The following is an 8,241-nucleotide window of genomic DNA, read 5'->3' as shown; positions in this document are numbered from 1 at the left end:
GCTCAGCTGGAAGATCTGTTGGGTAAGCATTTTATCCGACCAAGTGTTTCTCCGTGGGGAGCGCCAGTGTTACTGGTAAAGAAGAAGGATGGGAGTATGCGGCTGTGTGTCGATTATCGGCAATTGAATAAGATCACTGTGAAGAATAAATATCCGTTGCCTAGAATCGATGATCTAATGGATCAGTTACAGGGCGCCGGTATGTTTTCTAAGATTGATCTGTGGTCCGGGTATCACCAGATAAGGGTCAGAGACGAGGATATTCCGAAAACTGCTTTCAGAACCCGTTATGGTCATTATGAGTATACAGTGATGTCTTTCGGGTTAACCAATGCTCCGGCAGTATTTATGGATTATATGAACAGGATTTTCCGACCGTACCTGGACAGGTTTGTTATTGTCTTCATTGATGACATTCTTGTTTATTCTAAGTCTGAAGAGGAACATGCTGATCACTTGCGAACTGTGCTGCAAATTCTGAGAGACAGGAAGTTATATGCTAAGTTATCTAAATGTGAGTTCTGGAAGAGTGAAGTGAAGTTTCTCGGCCACGTGGTGAGTAAGCAGGGGATAGCTGTGGATCCTGCTAAGGTGGAAGCAGTGATGAATTGGGAGCGACCAACTTCAGTGACAGAGATAAGGAGTTTTCTAGGTTTGGCGGGATATTATCGTAGATTCATTAAAGGATTTTCACAGCTCGCCTTACCTTTAACTAAGTTGACTAGGAAGGATATGCTTTTTATCTGGACTTCGGAGTGTGAGAAAAGTTTTCAAGCATTGAAGCACAGGTTGACTACTGCACCCGTGTTAGTATTACCTGAACCAAGTGAACCGTTTGAAGTGTACTGTGATGCATCACTGAAAGGTTTGTGGTGCATTCTAATGCAGCACCAGAATGTTGTAGCATACGCCTCACGGCAATTAAGGCCGCATGAGATGAACTACCCGACATATGATTTGGAACTTGCTGCTGTTGTGTTTGCTTTAAAGATCTGGAGGCACTACCTTTATGGCGTTAAGTTTCATGTCTTCTTAGACCATAAGAGTTTGAAGTATCTTTTTAAGAAGAAAGAGTTGAATATGCGTCAGAGGAGACGGATGGAGCTTCTGAAAGATTATGATTTTGAATTGAATTATCATCCAGGAAAAGTGAACGTTATGGCAGACGCCTTGAGTTGGAAATCTTTATATGCAGCTTGGATGATGCTACGAGAAGAAGAATTACTAAGGGAATTTCAAGGTTTGAATTTGGGAATCAGAAAAGAATATGGAATTTTGTGTTTGAGTCAGTTGTAGATTTCAAGTAATTTTAAATCAAAACTTCTGAAAGTTCATCGAGACAGTGAAGTGTTACGTAAGGTATTACCAGCAGTTGAACAGGGAAAACAATGGAGAGTGTCAGAAGGATAGGATAGTTTGTGGAGGTTCAAAAACCGGATTGTTGTGCCAGATATTGGAGACCTGCGACAGAGAATCTTAAGGAAGCTCATAAGAGCGGGTTTTCACTTCATCCAGGGAGCACTAAAATGTACCAGGATCTGAAAGCGATGTTCTGGTGGCCAGGGATGAAGAATGATGTGGCATTGCATGTATCTAAATGTTTAACGTGTCAGAAGGTTAAGATTGACCATCAGAGACCATCAGGGACCCTTCAGCCTTTGGAGATTCCACAATGGAAATGGGAGAGTATTGCAATGGACTTTGTGATAGGTTTACCTAGAACCCGATCTGGTTGTAATGCTATTTGGGTAGTTGTGGACCGACTGACGAAATTAGCTCACTTTCTTCCTATCCGAATAAGTTTCACAACGGAGTAATTGGCTCGAATATATATCAAAGACATTGTCAGGTTACATAGCGTGCCTTCTACCATTATATCTGACAGGGATCCTCGCTTTACATCAAGGTTCTGGGGAGCTTTTCAGCGTGCATTTAGGACTCAATTAAGTTTAAGTACTGCATATCACCCTCAGACAGATGGTCAGTGGTGCACGAATTGTAAATCACACTTTTCACAACTCGTACCACTAACCAGCAAGTGCACTGGGTCGTCCAAGTAATACCTTACGTGAGTAAGGGTCGAATCCCACGGAGATTGTTGGTTTGAAGCAATCTATGGTTATCTTGCAACTCTTAGTCAGGATACCAATTATAATTATCAGTTGAATTTGCAGATAAATAAAAGAGCATGAAATAAATACTTGTTATGCAGTAATGAATAATATGTTGGAGTTTTGGAGATGCTTTGTCCTCTTTATTTCAGCTTTTCTCTTGTACTCCTCTTCACACACGCAAGGCTCCTTCCATGGCAAGCTGTATGTAGGGTGTCACCGTTGTCAATGGTTACTTCCCATCCTCTCAGTGAAAATGGTCCAAATGCTCTGTCACAGCAGGGCTAATCATCTGTTGGTTCTCGATCATGTCAGAATAGAATCCATTGATTCTTTTGCGTTTGTCACTACGCCCAACAATCACGAGTTTGAAGCTCGTCACAGCCATTCAATCCTTGAATCCTACTCGGAATACCATAGACAAGGTTTAGACTTTCCGGATTCTCATGAATGCCGCCATCAATTCTAGCTTATACCACGAAGATTCTGATTACGGAATCTAAGAGATACTCATTCAATCTAATATAGAATGGAGGTAGTTGTCAGGCACACGTTCATGGATTGAGGAAGGTGATGAGTGTCACGGATCATCACCTTCTTCATAGTGAAGCGCGAATGAACATCTTAGATAGGAACAAGCGTGTTTGAATAGAAAACAGAGATAATTGCATTAATTCATCGGGACACTGCAGAGCTCCTCACCCCCAACAATGGGGTTTAGAGACTCATGCCGTCAAAGAGTATAAAATTCAGATCTAAAAATGTCATGAGATACAAAATAAGTCTCTAAAAGTTGTTTAAATACTAAACTAGTAACCTAGGTTTACAGAAAATGAGTAAACTAAGATGGATAGTGCAAAAATCCACTTTTGGAGCCCACTTGGTATGTGCTGGGACTGAGACTTAAGCTTCTCACGTGCCTGGGCTGTTTCTGGAGTTGAACGCCAGGTTGTAACCTGTTTCTGGCGGTGAACTCCAACTTGTAACTTGTTTCTGGCGCTGAACGCCAGACTGCAACATGGAACTGGAGTTGAACGCCAGTTTACGTCATCTATCCTTGAGCAAAGTATGGACTATTATATATTGATGGAAAGCCCTGGATGTCTACGTTTTAACCCAATTGGAAGTGCGCCAATTGGACTACTGTAGCTCTAGAAAATCCATTCCGAGTGCAGAGAGGTCAGAATTCAACAGCATCAGCAGTCCTTTTTCAGCCTGAATAAGATTTTTGCTCAGCTCCCTCAATTTCAGCCAGAAAATACCTGAAATTACAGAAAAACACACAAACTCATATTAAAGTCCAGAAATGTGATTTTTTTTTAAAAACTAATAAAAATATAATAAAAAGTGACTAAAACATATTAAAAACTACCTAAAAACAATGCCAAATAGCGTATAAATTATCCGCTCTTCACAACACCAAACTTAAATTGTTGCTTGTCCCCAAGCAACTAAAAATAAAGTAGGATCAAAAGAAGAGAATATACAATGAATTCCAAAAACATCTATGAAGATCAGTCTTAGTTAGATGAGCGGGGCTATTAGCTTTTTGTTTTTGAACAGTTTTGGCATCTCACTTTATCCTTTGAAGTTCAGAATGATTGGTATCTATAGGAACTCAGAATTCAGATAGTGTTATTGATTCTCCTAGTTCAGTATGTTGATTCTTGAACACAGCTACTTTATGAGTCTTGGTCGTGGCCCTAAGCACTCTGTTTTCCAGTATTACCACCGAATACATACATGCCACAGACACATAACTGGGTGAACCTTTTCAGATTGTGACTCAGCTTTGCTAAAGTCCCCAATTAGAGGTGTCCAGGATTGTTAAGCACACTCTGTTTTTGCTTTGGACCTCGACTTTAACCGCTCAGTCTCAAGTTTTCACTTGACACCTTCACGCCACAAGCACATGGTTAGGGACAGCTTGGTTTAGCCTGTTTCTTCCTTGTCTTTGTTGCTCCTCCCTTATAGCTCTTTGATCTACAGTCAAATGCTCTACCACTGAACTATGGACCCTTGAGATGAACCTCTCCATCTCTCATGACTCGGAGGTGGAAGCAACTGCCTTCCTTTTCCTCTTTCTAGAGGTCTCTCCGGCCTAGGTGCCATAAATGGTTATGGAAAAATAAAAAGCAACGCTTTTTTCCACACCAAACTTAAAAGGTTTGCTCGTCCTCGAGCACAAGAAGATAGAAGGGAGTAGAAGGAGAAGTGTGAATGGGTGGGTATGGGATGGGAATGGTTTAAATTGGAATGGTGAGGTAGGTGGGGATCCTGTGGGGTCCACAGATCAAGTGGGTCAAGGACTTAACATCCCTGCTCCAATTAGGCGTGTAAAACGCCCTTGCTGTGCAATCCTGGCGTTTAACGCCAGACTGCTGCTTGTTTCTGGCGTTAAACGCCCAAATGTAGCCTGTTTCTGGCGTTTAACGCCAGGCAGATGCTTGTTTCTGGCGTTAAACACCAGCTTGGTGCTTGTTTCTGGCGTTAAATGCTAGACAGATGCTTGTTTCTGGCGTTTAAACGCCAGACTGCTCTCCTCTAGGGTGTGCTGTTTTCAATGCTGTTTTTCATTCTGTTTTTGATTTTTTAGTAGTTTTTGTGACTTCACATAATCATCAACCTAATAAATCACGAAATAACAAAAAGAAAATAAAATAGATATGATTAAATAACATTGGGTTGCCTCCCAACAAGCGCTTCTTTAATGTCAATAGCTTGACAGTGAGCTCTCATGGAGCCTCACAGATAATCAGAGCAAGGTTGGAACCTCCCAACACCAAACTTAGAGTTTGGTTGTGGCCTCCCAACACCAAACTTAGAGTTTGAATGTGGGGGTTTTGTTTGACTCTGTATTGAGAGAAGCTTTTCATGCTTCCTCTCCATGATTACAGAAGGAGAACCTTGTGTCTTATAGTTTGCAATGTCTGCAAACCACAGAGCTTCCTTAATAGCAAACAATTGCTCATCCAGAAAGGTTTCAGAGATCTCAGTAGGAGGGAGGGATGCTCCTGCTACTGGTTCTATCCGGGACAGGTGATCAGCTACTTGATTCTCTGTCCTTTTTTTGTCTCTTATTTCTATATCAAACTCTTGCAGAAGCAACACCCATCTTATGAGCCTGGGCTTTGAATCCTGCTTTGTGAGTAGATATTTAAGAGCAGTATGGTCAGTGTACACAATCACTTTTGATCCTACTAAGTATGATCTAAACTTATCAATGGCATAAACCACTGCAAGCAGCTCTTTTTCTGTGGTTGTGTAATTTTTTTGGGCATCATTTGAAATGCGGCTAGCATAATGAATGACATGCAGAAGCTTGTTATGCCTCTGTCCCAGTACTGCACCAATGGCATGGTCACTGGCATCACACATTAGTTCAAATGGTAATGTTCAGTTTGGTGCAGAAATAACTGGTGCTGTGACCAGCTTAGCTTTCAGAGTTTCAAACGCCTGTAGACACTCTATGTCAAACATAAATGACGTGTCAGCAGCTAGCAGATTGCTCAGAGGTTTTGGAATTTTTAAAAAATTCTTTATAAATCTCCTATAGAATCCTGCATGCCCCAGAAAGCTTCTGATTACCTTAACATTGGTGGGTGGTGGTAATTTTTCAATTACCTCTACCTTAGCTTGATCCACCTCTATTCCCTTGTTCAAAATTTTATGCCCAAGGACAATTCCTTCAGTCACCATAAAGTGACATTTTTCCCAAATTAGAACCAGGTTAGTCTCTTGGCATCTTTTCAGCACAAGTGCTAGATGGTTAAGACAGGAGCTAAATGAGTCTCCAAATACTGAGAAGTCATCCATGAAGACTTCCAGAAATTTCTCTACCATATCAGAGAAGATAGAGAGCATGCACCTCTGAAAGGTTGCAGGTGCATTGCACAGACCAAAAGGCATTCTTCTGTATGCAAATACTCCAGATGGACATGTGAATGCTGTTTTCTCTTGGTCCTGAGGATCTACTGTAATTTGGTTGTAACCTGAATAGCCATCCAAAAAGCAGTAGTATTCATGACCTGCTAGTCTTTCTAGCATTTGGTCTATGAATGGTAAAGGGAAGTGATCCTTCCTGGTGACTGTATTGAGCCTTCTGTAGTCAATACACATACGCCATCCTGTAACTGTTCTTGTAGGAACCAGTTCATTTTTTTCATTATGAACCACTGTCATACCTCCCTTCTTAGGGACAACATGGACAAGACTCACCCAGGGGCTATCAGAAATAGGATAAATAATCCCAGCCTCTAGTAACTTAGTGACCTCTTTCTGCACTACTTCCTTCATGGCTAGATTTAGCCGCCTCTGTGGTTGAACCACTGGCTTAGCATCATCCTCCAATAGGATCTTGTGCATGCATCTTGCTGGGCTGATGCCTTTAAGGTCACTTATGGACCACCCAATAGCTGTCTTGTGTGTCCTTAGCACTTGAAGTAGCGCTTCCTCTTCCAGGAGATTTAAAGCAGAGCTTATGATCACCGGAAAAGTGTCACCTTCTCCCAGAAATGCATATTTTAGGGATGGTGGTAATGGTTTGAACTCAGGTTTAGGAGGTTTTTCCTCTTCCTGAGGAAGTTTCAGAGGCTCTTTCAATTCCTCTGAATCCTCCAGATCAGGCTGAACATCTTTAAAAATGTAGAGGGTATTTGTTCAAGTGCCTCTGCAAACAGAATCTTTATTTCAAGAGTCCTGAGATAGTCTGCAAAGCGAGCAAATTGCTTATCCTGCTCCTTTTGGCGGAGTTTTTGAGGATAAGGTATCTTGGCTTTGTACTCCTCAACCTTGGTTGCTGCAGGTTTATTTTCTACAGAAGTGGTTGGGAAAGCCTTTTTAGAGGGGTTGTTATCAGCACTTGTGTGTGTCTGATCCCTCACTGGCGTTTGAATGCCAGGGTTGGAAGCTTGATTGGCATTGGACGCCAACTTCCTACCTGTTTCTGGCATTTGAACGCCAGAACTGTGCGTGGGTTGGGCGTTTAACGCCAACTTTGCACCCTTTTCTGGCATTTGAACGCCAGAGTTATTCCTCTCTGGGCTCTTACTATCCTCAGAGGGATTTTGGATAGTATTTTGCTCATCCTCTGTAAGTTGTTCTCTTCTTGGCTTTCTGCTGCTCTGAAGTGAGGTATTTAATATTTTCCCACTTCTTAATTAAACTTCTTGGCACTCTTCTGTTATTTGTTTTGATAACTGCTGTTTTGTTTGCTTCAACTGTACTTCCATATTCATATTAGCCATTCTTGTGTCTTGTAGTATCTCTTTGAATTCGACTAGCTGTTTTGTTAGAAAATCTAATTGTTGATTGAATTCAGTAACTTGTTCTGCAGGACTGAGTTCAGCAGTTACTGTTTTAGCCTCTTCTTTCATGGAAGACTCACTACTTAGGTACAGATGCTGATTTCTGGAAACTGTATCAATGAGCTCTTGAGCTTCTTCAATTGTCTTTCTTATGTGTATAGATCCACCAGCTGAGTGGTCCAAAGACATCTGAGCTTTCTCTGTAAGCCCATAATAGAAGATGTCTAACTGCACCCACTTTGAAAATATTTCAGAAGGGCATTTTCTCAGCATCTCTTTGTATCTCTCCCAGGCATCATAAAGAGATTCATTATCTCCTTGTTTAAAGCCTTGGATGTTCATCCTTAGCTGTGTCATCCGTTTTGGAGCGAAATATTGATTCAGGAATTTTTCTGACAACTGTTTCCATGTCCTTATGCTAGCCTTAGGTTGGTTATTTAACCACCTCTTAGCTTGGTCTTTTACAGCAAATGGAAACAGTAATAATCTGTAGACATCCTGATCTACTTCCTTATCATGTACTGTGTCAGCAATTTGTAAAAACTGTGCCAGAAACTCTGTAGGTTCTTCCTGTGGAAGACCGGAATACTGGCAACTTTGCTGCACCATGATAATGAGCTGAGGATTCAACTCAAAACTACTGACTCTGATGGAGGGTATACAGATACTACTCCCATATGAAGCAGTAGTGGGGTTAGTATATGACCCCAGAGTCCTTCTGGACTGTTCATTTCCACTTAGATCTATGATGGAGAAAGGGAGATGACGTGGATTGTAAATATTTTTTTTGGAAACCGAAAATAAAATAAAATAAAATAAAATAA

This window comes from Arachis ipaensis, chromosome B09 (assembly GCF_000816755.2).
Source record: "Arachis ipaensis cultivar K30076 chromosome B09, Araip1.1, whole genome shotgun sequence".
Taxonomy (NCBI): domain Eukaryota; kingdom Viridiplantae; phylum Streptophyta; class Magnoliopsida; order Fabales; family Fabaceae; genus Arachis; species Arachis ipaensis.
The sequence above is the reverse complement of the archived record's forward strand: the minus strand, read 5'-3'. Positions refer to the sequence as shown.